This window comes from Schistocerca americana, chromosome 5 (genome assembly GCF_021461395.2).
Source record: "Schistocerca americana isolate TAMUIC-IGC-003095 chromosome 5, iqSchAmer2.1, whole genome shotgun sequence".
NCBI lineage: Eukaryota > Metazoa > Arthropoda > Insecta > Orthoptera > Acrididae > Schistocerca > Schistocerca americana.
The window spans coordinates 558,053,986-558,073,787 of record NC_060123.1 but is presented as its reverse complement, the minus strand read 5'-3'; the positions used below and the strand labels follow the sequence as shown (position 1 = coordinate 558,073,787).

The 19,802-nt window shown below is 42.4% G+C and overlaps 1 protein-coding gene and 1 non-coding gene across 2 annotated transcripts in view; both read right to left on the bottom strand.

Moving 5' to 3' along the window:
* Positions 1-19,802, bottom strand: part of LOC124615493 — a 368,325-nt gene that overhangs the window by 74,966 nt on the left and 273,557 nt on the right. The window lies entirely within an intron of this gene.
* On the bottom strand, positions 11,435-11,509 carry Trnas-uga. Its single transcript has one exon. It is a non-coding gene; the product is annotated as a tRNA-Ser (tRNA).

Below are 19,802 nucleotides of genomic sequence, written 5' to 3'. Positions count from 1 at the left end.
CAGAGCTCTAATGTTTAATTGATAATTAATAATCATTGTTTCTTAAGCAAAAAGGTAAATGTCAAACGTAATTTCAGCAACAAACTGTATATTAAACATCATTCTAAAGCTTTTGTTCGACAGATTTTGTAGATAGCACATGATAGCTTTGTAATTATATACATGCTATTTTCTAATAATGAATATAATATACAGAGATATATACTTACTGTTGCCAATGTGCTGTGGAACTGCTGATCAAAGAAAGTTTTGCCTCAAAGCAAATTCTTTGAACATAACTTTAGTCGTGCTCTTTGGTTTATTTACGTTTTGCAAAGCACTTGGAACTTGTTAACTGCGGCGAAGTTTGTTAAGTGCTGCGAAATTAACGGTACTGGCAATATACGTTACGTTTTCCAGAATAATGTGCGCACCACCAAAAACAAACCGACAGTTATTAAAAACTATAAGTAATGCATTTAAGTCGTATCCTTAATGTAAATAATTCTCGCCACACTCAGTGCTTACATGTTTCGTTTTTACATCTTGTCACAGCTACACAACCCCCACAATACAGCAAACGTGCAATAAATAGGTTCCAACTGACAGTGAATCGCTAGGTGATTCGAAACCGGTCGTGGCAAATAAAAATTAAAGAATAAAGCAAATGGAAGCTGGTTGTAGTTACTTCTGGAAACCTTTAAAGAAATCCATTCTTTCACGTGTTTCATGGTAAGGTCATAAGGGACTACAGCGGAAATGTGGAGAAAAAGTAGCAAGCTGTGTGGTCTGTTTATTTTTATAACGTATCTACTGAGGAGAAACCTGTACATAATGTGTGTGTGGTGCAAATTCAAAAAATGTGAGCATGATGGCGCCAACTATTCACATAAGTACAGTTTATTTGGTGCTGTATTAAACATAATAAAACCAATATTTAGGTGTTTACCACAGCCGTAACTTGTACAGAAGTGTGTTCATGGAAAGACTCAAAATCACAATGAAAGGTACAATTCTCTGATATGGAAACGATGTCACAAGAAAATCTGTTTCCACAACTTCTGTTGAAACTGCAGCACATGATGCTTGTTTAGTTTTTACCTGTGGTAAACTTGGCAGATCACGAACTCTACATAGGATTTGATCCAGGAGCTTTCACTCGTCGATATTGAAGGAAACCGTTAATAGGAGTATTGCGGAGCTAATATTATTCCTACTCAATCTGAAAATCAGAGTAACCAAAGAAGTCAATCAAAGAAAAAATTTCTTCAGAGTGAAGAGGAGTATGCATATTGTTTGCATTAGTTCACCCAGATAAAGTCAGGTCTAACCTTATTGGCACAAATCACTGACGTCACATTACTTAAATTTGGCACTAGTTATCACTACAGTGAATCATTCTGTGAAAGAATTTTCATTTACCACAATAACAGAAAGTGCCTTAAAATTGGTGCATTTTTTCGCGGATATTTGTAGACTTGAAAAAATTCATCCAAAGAAAATATCAAAATTCTCTTCCACAGATATGTGTAATAATGGAATATCAAACTTTGTGCATTAATTTTACTCTGACAGATTTTTAGAAAAAGGAAGATTTAAAAAAAGGAAGATTTGTACTCACCTTGTTGAAAAATCTCCAACTATATAATTAAAAACTTATTACGTAAATCGGCATGAAAACCTACGAGTATATGCATACAACATTTCCTAACAACTGTGCCAAATTTTTAGTTACATTGTCTTGAAAACTTTGGACTTTATGAACTTCTTCAAAATATTGCAATTTCGTGTATGCTCCATCCTTAAACTATATATAATCTTCCTCACTTTTCGTTCCGTTTCTACTCGGTGAACTTAGAACTGCAGACGTGTAGTGTATCAATGCAACCAGTCGAGATGTATAGAATATCTCTGAGCACACAATAAACACAGAAGAAACTACATATCTCCTCGAAATGACGGTCTGTTATTACTGATTACAAGGACGTTACCTGTGTTCAGTCACAGTCTGAACTAACGCGATGATCAGCAATGTGTCTCCCACACCATTCGTTACTTGTTTATACGCTTGCTGAAGGGCACTGGGTGCTACAAGTGCACAATCACCCATCTTACGAAACCGAACATCTCTCCCTAACTTAATCTACGTTCAAAAAGGGGAATATTTACCCTACTGAACTGATTTCCTCGACTAGACACTATTGTCATCGCCTAAAGGCAGTTACTGCAACGCACATCTGATTATCGTCTGTTGTAAGTGAACAGCACAATGGAAACTTGTTTTCAAAGCCTATTTCAAATTTCTCTGCTTGAAAATGAACTTCAGAAAACTTTCTATTAACGCATGTGCATATTTATTATTAAAAATTAAGACTAATTCTGGCTACAACAGACAATCATGTATTTTACTAGTATCATGTTAAAGTTTTCTCTCATTGCCCGGAAAAGACGAATTTCTCAGCCTCTTAATACCATAATAAAACATGTGTACCATCCAAAATAAACATCTGATCCCGTAAACGCTCTCGAATGCATTCTAGTTTGAGCTTTGCAGCATGTTTCAAGATCAGACAGTCACCGATACGTAAGGTGAAGCTGCCATCAATCCCAAGGTTGGCTTGAATACCGTAGAGTTGTACTAGTTTCGTCCTATTGCCTTCCTCTAACTTTTTTTAAATTTAAACTGTCTTAAGCAGTTATGGCGGGACGTATGGTAGGACTTGGACTCCGAACCACGGGAGTTTTGAGATTAACAAACATTCTCAGTTGTGAAACACGTGGTAAGTGCCAGAGAAAAATCCTAGATCTAACTGAGGATCGAATGAGAGAAATTTGCATTCGTAGGCTAGCGCTTTTATCTTTGAGCCACTAAGCCACGATACAAATAAAAGAAATTGGGTGACACAGTAGCGGAGTATGACAACACTTCAGTTCCAGCAAGTGAGGAGTCGACTGACCATTATTGGCTTTACAAGGAAAACAGTATCACTTTGAGTACAATATCTGCAAAATGACAAACATGATTTTCATATTCCAGGAAAGGCACGAGTTTGCTTCCACTTCACGTCATTGCAAATGAATCACTGTCCCGTAGCGAGCAACAGTTAGGTGGTGGGGGGCGGGGGGGGGGGGGGGGGGGGGCATGCGAAGGACAGGCAGTGACCAGGCTGTAGGCACCATCCCAGCATTTACCTCAGTAAAACATGCCTTCTCGAGTTTGGTCGAGTGTCAGAAATTTGCAAGCATTTCAAGATTACCCTTACAGCACTGAGGGAAGTCAGAACCGTTTCACCTTTATCCTGGTGGCTGAAAATAATGCTGGTATCGTTAGCGGCAGTCCATATGTGTAACTTAAATCTACTACGTGGAGAAGCGTTGAGACTTGTGAGCAGAGCGAATTCCTTACGTGTACACGCACATCAACGTACCTACTTGAAACAATGTGGAATAGCTAGTTCATGACTAAAGACTGACAGTTGACAGGGGTGGAAGGGGGAGGGTGGTATGATTTCAGGCGGCCACCTATGTTGTCGACTCCATTTCTGAGAACAAAATGTCGACGATTCTGTTAGCGGTCGACGCCAGGTGCTGAGCGTTATGGTCCCACCTACACTCATTGTCTCGGACTACTGCCACAACAGGATCTGAGTGCAGGCTCCAAGTTTCGGGGATACCGTAATTAAAAAGCCTAATGAAGCAAGGATGTAGGAAACCCTAATAAACAGGGACGGAGATTTCAATTAAATGCAAAGCTTGGTATCCCGTTCTCAATTTATTAACTTCACGCCAGCCGTATAATCAGCAGAGGGGATGTAAGTTTCAGAGCTCCGGCGTGGGTACCGAAATACAAAGTTAATCAAGGGAGAGCAGAGGCAGATGCAAAGAGGAGGAGGGGGAGGGCAACTCTGGAGTAAATAGTGACTGGTGTGACACAAACATAATTTCATCGTCTGGGTAGACTGCAAGCAACGAGCGCCTGTCAACGACAACCAGGCCAGCCGTCGAAAAATTGTGGATAAAATTGCGAAAGTCATTTCAAATAAGCGCCCTAAAAAATGCGTTACTGCAATCGATCAATAGGAAGGATTTCCTGCTGCCTCCTCACCGTACAAATGTATTCATCTGTTGGGAAGCCTGCTGTGGCCTCTGTCAAGAAAGAGCAAACGCAGGATATGCGTCTGTTACTCGTCGGCAGTTCTACGTACTGCAAATGACATTAGCCGTTCGAGAAATGTCATCAACGGAATAGAAAATCACCTAGAGCACTCAAAGTGTATGCCTGACTGCCTCATCCAAAACGTTGAAGAGACTACTCCAGCAGCCATTGAGGGAACAGGGCGCAACCAGCTGCAGACTGTGCCGTATGTTGGAACGTAAGATGCCTGGCGTCTTGGCTCCGAGTTCCAGAGAATAGCAGAGAAGGTTGACAAGACCAACCAAGCACACGGAATTTCAAGGAAGCTCACACACTGCAGTATTGCTCCCCCCCTCCCCCCCCCCTGGCCCTGGCCACGAACTAATAGTGGCCCTCTGGTTCAGAGTTGAATAGAATGCGTGATCGAGAGACTTCGATGGTTTTGTGACAAAGTAAGTTGCGATTTTCTAGATTTGGGCCATCTTGCTGAGAACTGTAGGGTTCCTCTAAATGGACGAGTGTTATACCTATACATCGGAGACAAGTACTGAGGTAGCTGAGAGCGTAGGTGTGCCCACAAGGGCTTTTTAGATTAGGCGACTCTATTTAGAGTCCAGAAATGTTAAAGTAAGATCCAAAGGAATGTGCGCAATAAATAAGACAGTTAAATGTAACTAATTAACTCCAGAAACATTCGCAACAACGTGAAAAGGATCGATACATTCCTAAAAAGCAATGCAATTCACATGCTGCTAGGTAATGCATGGTAGTTAATCCTCAAAATTGACTACTGTAAAATTTTTGGAATAAATCTAAGTGCATCGCAAAAAGATAGGCCAGAAGGAAATAGAAGAAGAGAAACGTGTATGGCAATAAACGAACTGCCTTCATTTAGTTGCCTAGACGGTACATACCTCCACGAAAATCCTCTCTGTAACACTAAACAACACTGCCATGTTCTGTATCAGAAATGATGTCATGTTCTGTATCAGAAACCCGACTCTGCAACAATCTTCCTGAAATTACACTACTAGCCATTAAAATTGGTACACCAAGAAGAAATGCAGATGATAAACGGGTATTCATTGGAGAAATAAATTATACTAGAAGTGACATGTGATTACATTTTCACGAAATTTGGGTGCATAGATCCTGATAAATCAGTACCCAGAAGAACCACCTCTAGCCGTAATAACGGCCTTGATGAAGGGTAGAGCCACGGGTCGTAACACATCTGAAGTGTAACGTCCACTGTTCAAAGTTCCGTCAATGCGAACAAGAGGTAACCGAGACGTGTAACTAATGACACCCCATACCATCACGGCGGGTGATACGCAAGTACGGCGATGACGAATACACGCTTCCAACGTGCGTTCACCGCGATGTCGCCAAACACAGATGCGACCATCATGATGCTGTAAACAGAACCTGGATTCATCCGAAAAAATGACGTTTTGCCATTCGTGCACCCAGGTTCGTTGTTGAGTACACCATCGCAGGCGCTCCTGCCTGTGATGCAGTGTCAAGGGTAACCGCAGCCATGGTCTCCGATAGTCCATGCTGCTGTAAACGTTGTCGAACTGTTGGTGCAGATGGTTGTTGTCTTGCAAACGTCCCCATCTGTTGACTCATGGATCGAGACGTGGCTGCACGATCCGTTACAGCCATGCGGATAAGATGTCTGCCATCTCGGTTGCTAGCGATACGAGCCCGTTGGGATCCAGCACGGCGTTCCGTATCACCCTCCTGAACCCACCGATTCCATATTCCGCTAACAGTCATTGGATCTCGATCAACGCGAGCAGCAATGTCGCGATACAATAAACCGCAATCGCGATAGACTACAATCCGACCTTTATCAAAGTTGGAATCGTGATGGTACGCATTTCTCCTCCTTACACGAGGCATCACAACAACGTTTCACCGGGCAACGCAGGTCAACTGCTATTTGTTTATGAGAAATCGGTTGGAAACTTTCCTCATGTCAGCACGTTGTAGGTGTCGCCACCAGCGCCAACCTTGTGTGAATGCTAATCATTTGCATATCACAGCATCTTCTTCCTGTCGGTTAAATTTCGCGTCTGTAGCACGTCATCTTCGTGGTGTAGCAATTTTAATGGCCAGTAGTGTATTAGAGAAATGACAATCCTTTCAAACTTCAGAAGACAGCTAATGGCACACCTTCTATCACAATAGCTATCTGTTCCATATACTTGCGTGAAACTCACTCTAGTCAGCCCTCCCTTCCCCACCACTTTCCCCTTCCCTTGTGTACAGAGTTCTCTATTGGAATTCTCTTCTTGCCTAACAGCCATCGTCGCTCTCATTTCAATTATCTCCTCTTTTATTATCCCATCCCCTTCTGCTAATACCAAACAAGGCTTCAAAAGCGCTAAACTAATCAATATCATTCCTAATTCTTCGATTATTTTATTATTATTATTATTACTGTTATCATTACTATCGTTGTTATGATTATTGCAAATTATTACTTTTTATAAATAATGCAAATAATTATTATTGATTGTGTTAGCTAATAACTAATTAATATCATTCTTAATTCCTCATTTATTTCATCATCATTATTTATGTTATTATTATTATTACTGTCAACTATTATTTTTATTAATAATACAAATTGTTACTATTGTGATTGTTATGTAACTTTTTTTTGTATGTATTGTTCCTGGTCAGATGTAAGAGATCTGTTAAGGCTAAACAAGCAATAAATAAGTCGAAAACTTGAGGGATATGTTTCCCTCGTATCACAATGACATCATTCAGAAAATCTTAATTACCTAACAATCTATTGTGGTAATTATAGTTCTGTAAGCATGTCAATAAACAATACTAAATGCCTTCTCTGAAAGCTTTTGAGGAAAGATAGTTCGTAAGTCCACTCATGGCGAAGTACACTGATGAGCCCGAACACTGACCACTAGCTTGAGAGCGTGTTGGTCCACCTGTGGAAAGCAATACAGCAGCGATTGACGAGGTACGCATTCCACAAGTCTTTGGTAGGTTTCCTGAGGTACATGGCACAAGATGTCTATTCACAGGTCATCCGATTCCCGTAAATTACGGGGGCCGGTAGTTTGGGAGAGCGTGACCGGCGCCCGACACCGTCCCAGAAGCGTTCCATTGGGTTCAGACAGGCCAATTTGGTCGCCAAGAAATCAACGTAATTACAGCATCATGCTCCCCAAACCACTGTAACCTGATTATGGGCTTATGGCACGGACAGTTTTCCTGCTGGAACATGCCATCACCATCGGGGAGGCTACAGCGCTGGGTCAACATGGAACACGTATGGGTCGTCTGCTGCGGAGTTCCATGGTCAGCACTGTGTACTGAACGGAACGATCCGAAATCATTCTGCCTACACCATCTGTAGTGAGATTTTCCCAGATCGCTCCCTGTCCTTTACAGTGCGTGAAAGCGTCCAGCCTCCACGTTCTGTAATAAGGCATAAATGTCCAATGTCGCTTATTCATGATTTCATCGTCCTTATCCAATTTCCACAGATACTCACACAGCAGTACGGAACAGCCGACCAGGTTCGCAGTTTCCGACGAGCTCGTTCCGAGCTGCCTGCATCGTCTCATCGTCTCTGCCTTGTTTACAAAGAGCCTAACTCCGTCACGAACTCGCAGCGCACCAGGCGGCGTACAGTCTTGTGGTCGGCAGTCGTCGTAATGCCCTGGCTCTTCAGTGTACATTCACAGCGAAATCAGAAAACGCAGATCAGAACTTTACAGACGCGTCATGAGAAAGAAACGAAATGCATTTATATTAAAAATGAAGAAATTCCTCCAGCTATATTTAAGGTGTCGATTTTATTTTGGAAACTAGTTGCAACGTTGTAACAACGTCATCTTCAGGCTATACACTTGTTGACGTCAACTGCGTGCGGCTAATACTAGAAGTCAGTGGCGAGATGTGGACGTGTGGCCACACGGAGCACGTCTATATCTCACCAACTGACTTCAAGTGTCAGCAGCACGCAGTTGACGTCACCAAGTGTATGCGCCTGAAGATGAAGTTGTTACAACGTTGAAACTACTTGCCAAAATAAAATCGACATCTTAAATACAGCTGGAAGAATTTATTCATTTTTAATATAAATTTATACCAGCTGACGTCCCACTGTCCTCCATTTCAACTATGGATGTACGAAGACGAAACGAAATACAGTTTAATTTTATGGAAACATGAGTAAAGCAAAAGCAAAGATAGTGAAATGTATTTTGGAAACAAAAGGTGACAAAAATCATCAGCGATCACAGAAGAAGCTATACATAACAATGAAATTTTTTCGATCTTAAGTGCAACAATGGCCAGTTGATTAGGAGGAAAAGAAGAAAGAAGAAGAAGACTAGAGCAACTGAACTGAAGCAAGAAAACAAGCTCACTGCAAAAGAATGAAAGAAACTTGGCTTCAGAGGAACACTAACCATGGAAATATGTATTTTGCATAGTCCAAAAAGAGATTTTTTAAAAGAAAATTCCGTCATTCGACTGTAGATTACAATCAAATGGAGGAAATTTCTTTGAAGTAGTTCTACATGACTGTGGAGCCCCACGAATAAAAAATCGTTAAAAGCGATGAGTCGCATCCAAAAACATAACATCAGAAATAATAATAGTAATAAAAATAATAACTGCTGAGGGGAATATGCATAAAGCTACGTGAAGAGCACCTCCTTGATACAGTAAAAAGCATTCTCATTGCTAAGTAACAAATTTAGAAGTGCCTGGACGCACATGATTTTGAAACAGTGCCAGCACTTGACATAGTCGAAACAAGGAAAATGGGTAGGATGCGTAGGAGGCGGATTGATTTACTATGAGGCACCTGAACAGGCCTAGGCTGATGTAGCCCATTCGACTCTGACAGTATTTTATCTATTCTAAAGCCTTTAAAGAACTAATTGGCAGTGCGCGGGAATATACCATTCTGTAACCAATAAAAATCTGCTCAACATCATGCACAGAAGGCAGTTCAAGACCCTGCCATAGTAAATAAAGCAAACTATTAGGAAACATTACATTTGGGACCGGTATCAGTTCACAGTAAGGGTAAGAGGTAAGTACACTAGCAAAATACGAGGGCGGTTCAGAAAGTAACCTCCGATTGGTCACAGTGCGGGTTGTGGGGGGAGTAGCGACGCCATCTGTGCGTTCACGCACTCAACAGGTCAGTCGGCATCAAGACGTGGTCGAATGAACGTCGTACCTGCGCTAGTTTAGTTTTTGTGGCACTTTGAAATGTGTGCTGCAATAGAAAACCCCGCCAAATGTGAAGTGCGTGCTGTCAAAGATTTTTTACAGCCAAAGGATATTCTGCAGCAGTCATTCATCGTGAGCTTTGTGCCGTGTACGGACCAAGAGTTATGAGTGAAGGAGTTGTCCGTGAATGGGTACGTTTATTTAAAAGTGGACGAGAAAACGTTCATGATGAAGAGAGGAGTGGTAGACCATCATTGGTGACTGACGAACTCGTTCAGACAGTTGATGCAAAAGTTCGTGAAAATCGACGTTTCTCAATGTCGGAGTTGTCTACTGGTTTTCCACAGATTTCTAAGACTCTCTTGTACGAGATAGTGACAGCAAGATTGGGTTACCGTAAGTTCTGTGCACGATGGGTGCCCAAAATTCTTACCGACCACCACAAAACTCAAAGAATGGCCTCTGCATTAGACTTTCTGTCACGTTATGAGGACGAAGGAGAACCATTGTTAAACAGAATCGTGACCGGTGACGAAACCTGGATTAAGTACGTGAACCCTGAGACAAAAGAACAATCAAAGATGTGGGCACATTCAAATTCGCCTACCAAACCAAGAAAAGCCTCGCAAGATTTTTCTGCCAGAAAACTGATGGCAACGGTGTTTTGGGATGCCAAAGGGGTGTTGTTGGTTGAATTCATGGAACGTGGTACGACCATTAATCAAGATGTGTACTGTGAAACAATAAAAAAGTTACGACGGGCTATACAGAACAAACGCCGTGGTATGCTGACTTCCGGTATCGTTTTTTTGCACGATAACGCCCGTCCTCACTCTGCTCGCAGAACAACGGCCCTTCTTGAGTCCTTCAAGTGGGACGTTATCAACCATCCACCTTACAGCCCAGACCTGGCGCCAAGTGATTATCACCTCTTCATGCATTTGAAGAAATGGCTCGGGTCACAGCGGTTTGATGACGACGAAGAGCTCAAAGATGCGGTCACAGGCTGGCTCCAGGCACAAGCGGGTGATTTTTATGCAGAAGGAATTTCAAAGCTTGTGAAGAGATACGATAAGTGCCTCAATCGCTATGGAGACTATGTAGAAAAATAGTGCAAAGATGTAGTTGTAAGATATATATATTAAAATATTTTTATTTAGCTTGGTGTATTTTTTTAAATCAACCGGAGGTTACTTTCTGAACGGCCCTCGTATTTCGAAGACGCGTTCGCAGTTTTTTCCGATGACAAGAATCTGAAAGAGGGCGACAGCTGAAGTCATTTCGGCAGACAGGCAATCGCCACACAGTGCGGCAGCGCAGCCACGCAGCCAACATTGAGAACGTGAAGGAACGCACAGCGTCGGTTGGCCAGGATAGATAAACTAGGGAGAACGGCCGTCTCCTCCTCGCACGCACGCACGCACCGAGCCAAGAGATACGTCGAGTCACCAGAGAGCAATTCTATGTTGGCCAGTAATATGGTATCGAGACAACTTTCAGAGCAGAGACTAGTATATTACGTTATCCACCTCTCCGAACCCGCTACTCCATCAATACCCATGTCACAGCCCCCATGAACACGTTTGCTGCTGTTTGGCTTTGAGGTTGGCGGCAGTAGTGGTCAATTTGAAATCGAAGTTTCTTACTCAACAAAAATAACTAGCGAAACCGAGTATGGATACCTCTGTACCGATACGACACATTGTGCTTCCGCAGGTGATCAAGTGTCATCTATGTTTGGCTGACTTGTCTAGCAGTCCAGAACGGATCTTTTACTCTGTTGCGATATGTGCGCTTTTTCAAAACTTCCTTGTAGATTAAAATGAATGGCGGACTCTGAATCGAACCCGTAACCTTGACATTCGCGGGCAACGCTTTTACTGACTGAGCTATCCACAAACGATCATTACCCTGGGTGCATTACGTACCCTCACAGGGCGAAAGATGCGAACACGTAATGCAGACGTACCCTCAAATGGCGACAGGTGGTAACATCTAATGCAGCCGGGAACACTGTTGAGCATAGAATGAAATTTTCACTCTACGGCGAAGTGTGCGCTGAAATGAAACTTCCTGGCAGATTAAAACTGTGTGCCGGACCGAGACTCGAACTCGGGACCTTTGCCTTTCACGGGCAAGTGCTCTACCAACTGAGCTACCCAAGCACGACTCACTCCCCGTCCTCACAGCTTTACTTCCGCCAGTACCTCGTCTCCTACCTTCCAGACTTCACAGAAGCTCTCCTGCGAACCATGCAGAACTAGCACTCCTGGAAGAAAGGATATTGCGGAGACGTGGCTTAGCCACAGCCTGGGGGTTGTTTCTAGAATGAAATTTTCACTCTACAGCGGAAAGGCAAAGTTCCCGAGTTCGAGTCTCGGTCCGGCACACAGTTTTAATCTGCCAGGAAGTTTCATATCAGCGCACACTCCGCTGTAGAATGAAAATTTCATTCTAGAAACAACCCCCAGGCTGTGGCTAAGCCATGTCTCCACAATATCCTTTCTTCCAGGAGTGCTAGTTCTGCAGGGTTCGCAGGAGAGCTTCTGTGAAGTCTGGAAGGTAGGAGACGAGGTACTGGCGGAATTAAAGCTGTGAGGACGGGGCGTGAGTCGTGCTTGGGCAGCTCAGTTGGTACAGCACTTGCCCGCGAAAGGCAAAGGTCCCGAGTTCGAGTCTCGGTCCGGCACACAGTTTTAATCTGCCGGGAAGTTTCATTGTTGAGCATGATCGTCTTGGTGCTCCAGGGAGGCATAATGTTGCATCGGCGTCCTAATCCCCAAATCTTTGAACACTACACTCAGCGGCCAACGTTATTGTAACACCGTACTCCTTCCGCATGTGCGTTTTTCAGGGTTGCATTCGGCCCTGACTTCATTTTCATGGATGGATGACAATGGGCGACCGCATCGAACCAGTGTACATGGAGGAGCTCTTAGAACGTGAGGACATTCGCCGAATGGACTGGCCTACCTGTGTCCCCGACTTAAATCCCCGCCAACAAGTGGGGATGCGTTGGGCAGACGTATGGCAGCACGTCCACGAGCATCAACGAGCAGTTGTCAAGCACACTGGTGGAAGAATGAAACGTGCCATACCTGTTCGCCTCATTGTGTATTTCTTTCGGATACCTTCTGTGTTATAGTCTAACGCTCCGTTCTACGTATGGTCAAAATTTCATCGACCTATTGTAATATCCACGCCTACATTTTGTTCAAAATAATATTCACGACAGTATTGTATGTGGAATGTGACTGAACCTTGCTCGCATTCTCGTGATACTGATAAATGGGACGTCATCGTTAATAAAATAATAAATAATAACTGTCAACGACATAATTTAATATTTTGTAAAAAATTATATCTCACACAATACCGATGTATAAAGATAATGAAAATCTCAAACTTTTCTTACCTATGATTTTTGTTGAAAAATCTTCTTCTTGTTCGAACTGTTGTACTGATAGGATGTGACTGATATCTCGTAACACAGAGGTCAGTAAAAAACTGTACTAAAGTATTGTTATGTTGCTAACTGATACTTGAAAATAAATATTGTGTGTTATTGAAATGAATCTTTTTTGTTTGGAGCTATATTTCATTGTAATTCTCGTCCTATATAAATTTTAAGTTTTCGGCTCAGCTAACAAAGAGCACAGCCATTAGCGCTACTGATCTACAGCGCAGTTTATTGGTAAATAGTGAACATTAATTTGTCACGAAACACTGACAAATATTTTTGAATGTTAATGCATACAGTAAACGTAAGAAAAGATTTAATCTATATTATTTATTACGAGTAAAATACAGCCTGAAGCAGAATCGATAAGTGATTGTCTTATGTCAGCCGCCACCTTAGTGAAATGTTGCAGCAGCAGTTATAAATTGATTTTCTATACAGACTTAAATGTTGTTGTTTATAATTGCAATAATAATTGTGTACTAGTGGCCGAGAACCTAGTCTGTGCTAGTAAATTCCAGTTATACTGTGAACATATCGAACTTTTATAAACGCAAACAGCACCTTACGTGATACAAATTCTTCTCTGCTGATGTATGAAGCCTGATAATTTCGTAACAACTTTTATGAAATATTTCGACAGGAAAATACATTAGTGTTGTGTACGTGTGGTATTGTGTGACAAAACTGTTCATTTTGCTTAAAGAAAAGGGTTGCCACCCCGAGATAACAGCAGCAGTAATTCTGATAAACGATCTGCAACTTCTTCTTGGGTTGAGATTATTTATCATACATTTAGCTTGCTTGTTGGTTATAAACGATTGCTTTTGTAAATGATCTAAATGGCATTTACACTGGTTGGCAGACAACATTCCTACATGTTCCCAGGTAGAGATTTCTTTAACAAAATAACATTCATTAGCCGGGAAAAGCAATGATTAAATAAAACCTCATGTTACATTAATAATAAGTAACTAGTTTTATTGCAATCTTGCTGAAATTGTACAATGCAACACACGCAATTACACCACACTATGTTACATGACAGTGAGACATTATGCGAAAGCTGCTTAGTCCTCGAGTTTTGCACACCAGTGTGTGTTTCATGAAAGACATATTTTTGTGTAGCTAGTGTTAAAACTTTAATAATTTGATGCTAGTTTCGGTATACCGCGACCATCCTTTGAAACCGGACAAAGGTTCCTTGTAGGAACTTGCTTTTTGTTGCATATAACGCTGTTGCCTTAATATTGACTTAAATAAGCGAAGATCATTATTTTTATTACGTATCACTGTCACACGGTTAGTAACTGGACGCATTTGTACTCTCGCTGTAAGGGTGTCAATACACTTAATATACCTGTGAAGTTAATACTGTACCATAAACGTCGTCTGAGGTGGTGTGTTAGTCGTACGTGTCCATCGCAACCTTCTACATGTATCACTAACCTGTCCATGTTACTGTTGTTATGCTCACATCGCAATCATTGCGAAAATTTCGTAACTGCATTCACAAAAAACATAATCTGTGGACTATTGTTTTGCAGATTTTCTGTATAACTTTAGTTTTAGCGAGCTCAATCACCAGTAACAACATTAGAACAGCGTAATAAAGAGTAACTCTGACAGGTTAGTGACGCGTTTAAGCCGGCCGGTGTGGCCGAGCGGTTCTAGGCACTACAGTCTGGAACCGCGCGACCGCTACGGTCGCAGGTTCGAATCCTGCCTCGGTCATGGATGTGTGTGATGTCCTTAGGTTAGTTAGGTTTAAGCAGTTCTAAGTTCTAGGGGACTGATGACCTCAGAAGTTAAGTCCCATAGTGCTCAGAGCCATTTGAACCATTTGAAGAATGATTTGCCCATGGTTTAACATGTTGTGCTCGTATGATCGACATCAACGTGTCACCACAAGATGCTTATCGTACAGTGTTAACTTCAGAGGTCTTCCAAGAGTTATAAGCGCCGTCTTTACAGCGAGAGTACGGTTGGGTTCAGTTGCCAAAAGCCTGCATCTTTTGGGACACTGTTCTTGGGAAGCAGCGATCGAAAAATTAAAACACAAGTTTTTAAATGGAAAGAGTCTAGGATCGCATGCAAGTTTTTAAAATTTATTAATCAAGTGACCGGTTTCGATAGTGGTACGATCGTAGTCAGGCCATTAAAATTCGATGATGATGATGATGATGATGATGATGACTGGAGGGATACGTGAGGAGCAGCCAGCTATGTAGCGATGATAAACAGCGCTCCGTCGCTACGTAGCGGCTGCTCCTCGCCTCTCTCTCCAGCCATCATCATCATCATCATCATCATCATCATCATCATCATCATCATCATCGAGTTTTAATGGCCTGACTACGATCGTACCACTATCGAAAGCGGTCACCTGATTAATAAATTTTAAAAACTTGCATGCGATCCTAGACTGTTTCCATTTAAAGACTATTATGACGTGTAGTCCCTGACTAACAGATTTTTAATTTAAAAATTTGCATGTCATCCTAGATTGTTTTCATTTGAAAACTTTTATGGAGTGTAATACCTATTTAAGTCAATATTACGGCAGATATCGTTAATAAAACACAGAGCAAAATGTTTTAACTAGTTTTTGTCCAGTGCCGAAAGATGGTCCATACTGACCGAAACTAGTTGGGACTTAATAAAGTTTTGCAGCAGCTGATGGTATAACTACATAAATATGTCTTTCATTAAAATAAAATTTTAATCACGTCTTATACACGTTGCAGATTGCATATAATCATAATTACATGGTCACGCGCCAATGAACAGATGGTTTTACACAGTAATTTATATGCACCTTTATGAATCTTGTACTGTTTCCTCTTGCTACAACACAACCGTAAACATGCACACACACGATGACAGAGGTGTTGGCTGCCACCGTGGCGCACACAGTGCCCCCTATTGTTTCCACATGTAATCACTTTTGGCCAAGGCATGATGCTAGTAATGAACACTGGAGCAGCCACCCTACTACCACGTCCCAAACATTCCAGTGGTGGGCAGCTCTGGCGCCATGCACGCCAGGAGCCATGACTCAAGTCTTGGGGAACGTGTTGGGTACATGAGAGTATGTGGACGGTGGTGTTCCACTGCTGGAGTACACTTGCAGGTCTGTTGCCGATATTCCCAGAATTATTGTTTAGAGTCCCAAGTGGGGCCGTCGTGCATCCCCCTACAAAACGCAGAATCATGTTTCGTTGCACACGCTAACGTGCTAGTGTTGGTTTGGACAGCACAGCTTGTGAACACAGAGACTTGCTCCACAGCCTGGAACAGCTGTGAGAATAGCCTCGAGTTATATTCTGATATTACGTAAAGGGGTCAGTGCAAGCTCCGGCTAGCTAAACCATAATGTACGCGTGTACGGAGGTTCCTCTGAGTCGGTGGCAGTTAGATTACTCTGTAGCAGCCGCCTTAGACAAGACGCACACGAGCGATTTACTATCGCGAGTTCGCAGTGTCAGTTTCACGCGCGTTTCATGAGCGTATGTGAAACAGTGGTGTCGCGCACACTAAAACGAGACGCTGCGAACTCACTGCAAGAACGCGACGGGAGAACTATGCTCGTCAACCACTGTTAAACTATTTCATCTCTGTGTTCTAGAGTTTGCGATTTTGGTCGAATGTGGCTATTTTAAACTTGAAATAGCGTTAAGTAGCAAATACTTTGCTCGATGGCGAGAGATATTTCATCTGCACGAAAAAAATATTTAGATAACAATAACATTTTAAAATAAATTCTGTCACCTCTATCAGTTCATAAAAGTTAACACTTTACTCTACAGCAGCCACAAAACACATAATTGCACATACTTCAATAGTGACATATATTGAATAGCCTTTCCCGTTTGGAAATGAATTGAATCGGTGTTCACTACCATTATTACCTACCAGATATACGAGGTGCGACAATAAAGTAATGAGACTGATTTTCTTTGCAAGATGTGGCAACCGTGCAGGCTTACATAGGCACAATATCTTTGACCTTGGTCTATAAGCTGCTTCTAGTCCAAGCGGCACATCGATGCAACTGCTCAGTCGTGAGTTGTGCTGTAATAAGAGTTGTGCTGTAATAAGTTAACACGTGTTTGTGTCTCTCGTCACGGAAATGGAACCGCATAATATTACGCAACAGTATGCCATTTCTCTCTGCGTTAAATTCGGTGAAAACGCGATGACAACTTATGGTAAGCTTCAGAAGGCTTTGGGAGAGGAGATTATGCCAAGAGCTCCAGTTTTTCGTTGGCATAAAATGTTTAGTAAACGCAGAACGAATGTTGAAGATGAAGACTGCAGTGGACGACCATCAACCTCACAGACGGATGTCAACTTAGCCAGGGTGCATGAACTCGTACGATCTGATAGAAGATTATCCGTGGAATGATTGCAGAAGAACTGAACATCAATCGAGAAACGGTTCGTCTAATAATAACTGAAGATCTTGGTATGAGAAAGGTTTGTGCAAAAAAATTCCCCCAAAAATCTCACACCACAACAGCGATAAACACAGAAAAATGTGGCAGCCGATTTGTTGGAGCAAACAGAAATCAATCCAGAATTGTTGAGCCGTGTTATCACTGGTGATGAAAGTTGGTTTTTTTTTTTTTTTTTTTCAGTACCATCCAAAGACAAAACTCCAAAGTTCGCAATGGTGCTCAAAGGGATCACCCAGACCAAAAAAAGCTCGCAAGTCAAAGTCAAAAGTGAAATGCATGGTTGTGTGCTTTTTGATTTCAAGGGAATTTTTCATAAAGAGTGGGTGCCTCCTGGACAAACAGTTAACCAATATTACTACAAAGAAATTTTAGAAATACTTCGTAAAAGAGTTCTTCATGTCCATGCCAACATTGCTGATAATTGGATTCTGCATCACGATAATGCGCCATCCCATACTGCTCTGTCAGTGCAGCAATTTTTAACCTTAAAACAAATTTCAGTACTTCCACAGGCACCTTATTCACCAGATATAGCTCCGTGCGACTTTTTCCTATTTACAAGAGTCAAAACGGCGGTCAGGGGACATCATTTTCAAACAACACAAGATGTCCAAAACGATGTGACGATGGTCTTTGAGGATATTACAGAAGATGAGTTCCAGAAATGTTACCGTCAATGGCAGAAGAGCTGGCAAAAGAGTGTACAATCAGAAGGGAACTACTTTGAGGTAGACAACACTAAACGTGACTGAAACGGTAAGCAACTTTTTTTTTTTTTTTTGCACATCTGTCTCATTACTTTATTGTCGCACCTCGCATATACACTTTTATTGCCAAAGGACTTTGCGAGTAGTGTCTATAAAGTACTCAGTGAAAACATTTGTGCTAGTGTTAACACTTCCTTGGGTTCGCGGGATTTTATTGTCAAGATCACATAGAATGCTTTTCAGATTCCCAAGCATTTTTCGGCTATCTTTCTTCTGTAAATTTCGGTAAGCACTGTTTGTGCAAGATTGTCCACACAGATTTACAAACTTTCATTAGAAATTTACACGACGTTATGTGGCCGATTCTGTGTTGATAATGCAAGTCAATTAGAGTTCACCAACTACGAAAATATCTGGAAAAGTTGAGTACTTGACGATATAGCTGTTGCTTTACAGCTAATTCATCAATCGACTCTACAGTCATTCGAAAATGAAGGATTTAAATCCATAAAGGAGTCACGAACGCTCCATTCGGCGGCCGTGAACTAATCATTGTTTGAGTCCAAAACCTGATGCTGCGTTTCTTAATGTATTCATAAACTAAGTAAGGAAACACTGCCTGCTTTCTTCTGACTACGTACACACTGGTTGGCTTCCTGTCTAGTACTGCTGCGCGATTATCGCTGCGAGACCGCCGCGTGTGCACTGAAACGATTTCTAACGCCGCGATCTCGCTGCGGGCAGGCGCGGCTGTTACTCGATGGTGTGAGCCGAGTCACCAGTCGATAGCGCGCTCGCAAACGATGATCACTACCCTGTTCATCAAACACAGCTTCCGCTAGACAATCAGAGGCGCGGGGATCAGTAGAAGCGCGAAGTGGCCTGCGGAGCGGCACCCTTGCTCGAGCCCAGCGACATCGGTTCTAACGCGTGCTATGGTCGCCGTGTGACGAACACTAGGCATGCATCTGATACGTCGTTACAGGCATGGATCAGTATGTCCCTGCACTTCGGCAGGTAAGTACGAGAGAATGCACTTTCCAACAGCGACTGGGCGACAAGTTACCCTATACACTATGTGATCAAAAGTATCCGGACACCTGGCTGAAAATGACTTACATGTTCGTGGCACCCTCCAACAGTAATGCTAGATTTCAATATGGTGTCGGCCCACCCTTAGCCTTGATAACAGCTTTCAGTCTCAGTCAGGTACTAGAAGGTTTCTTGCGGAATAGCAGTCCATTCTTCACAGAGTGCTGCACTCAGGAGAGGTATCGATGTCGGTCGGTGAGGCCTGGCACGAAGTCGGCGTTCTAAACGTCCCAAAGCTGTTCTGTAGGATTCAGGTCAGGACTGTGCAGGCCAGTCTATTATAGGGATGTTATTGTCGTGCAACCGTTCCGACACAGGCCGTGCGTTATGAACAGGTGCTCGATCGTGTTGAAAGATGCAATTGCTCTTCAACAGTGGGAAGCAAGAAGGTGCTTAAAAGATCAATATAGGCTTGTGCTGTGACAGTACCACGCAAAACAACAAGGGGTTCAAGCTCCCTCCATGAAAAACACGACCACACCATAACACCACCGTCTCCGAATTTTGTTGTTGGCACTACACACGCTGGCAGATGTTTACCGGGCATCTGCCATACCCACACCCTGCCATCGGATCGCCACATTGTGTACCGTCACACAACATTTTTCCGCTGTTCAGTCGTCCAATGTTTACGCTCCTTGCACCAAGCGAGGCGTCTTTTGGCATTTTCCAACGTGATGTGTCGCTTATGACCAGCCACTCGACCATGAAATCCAAATTTCCTCACCTTCCGTGTAACT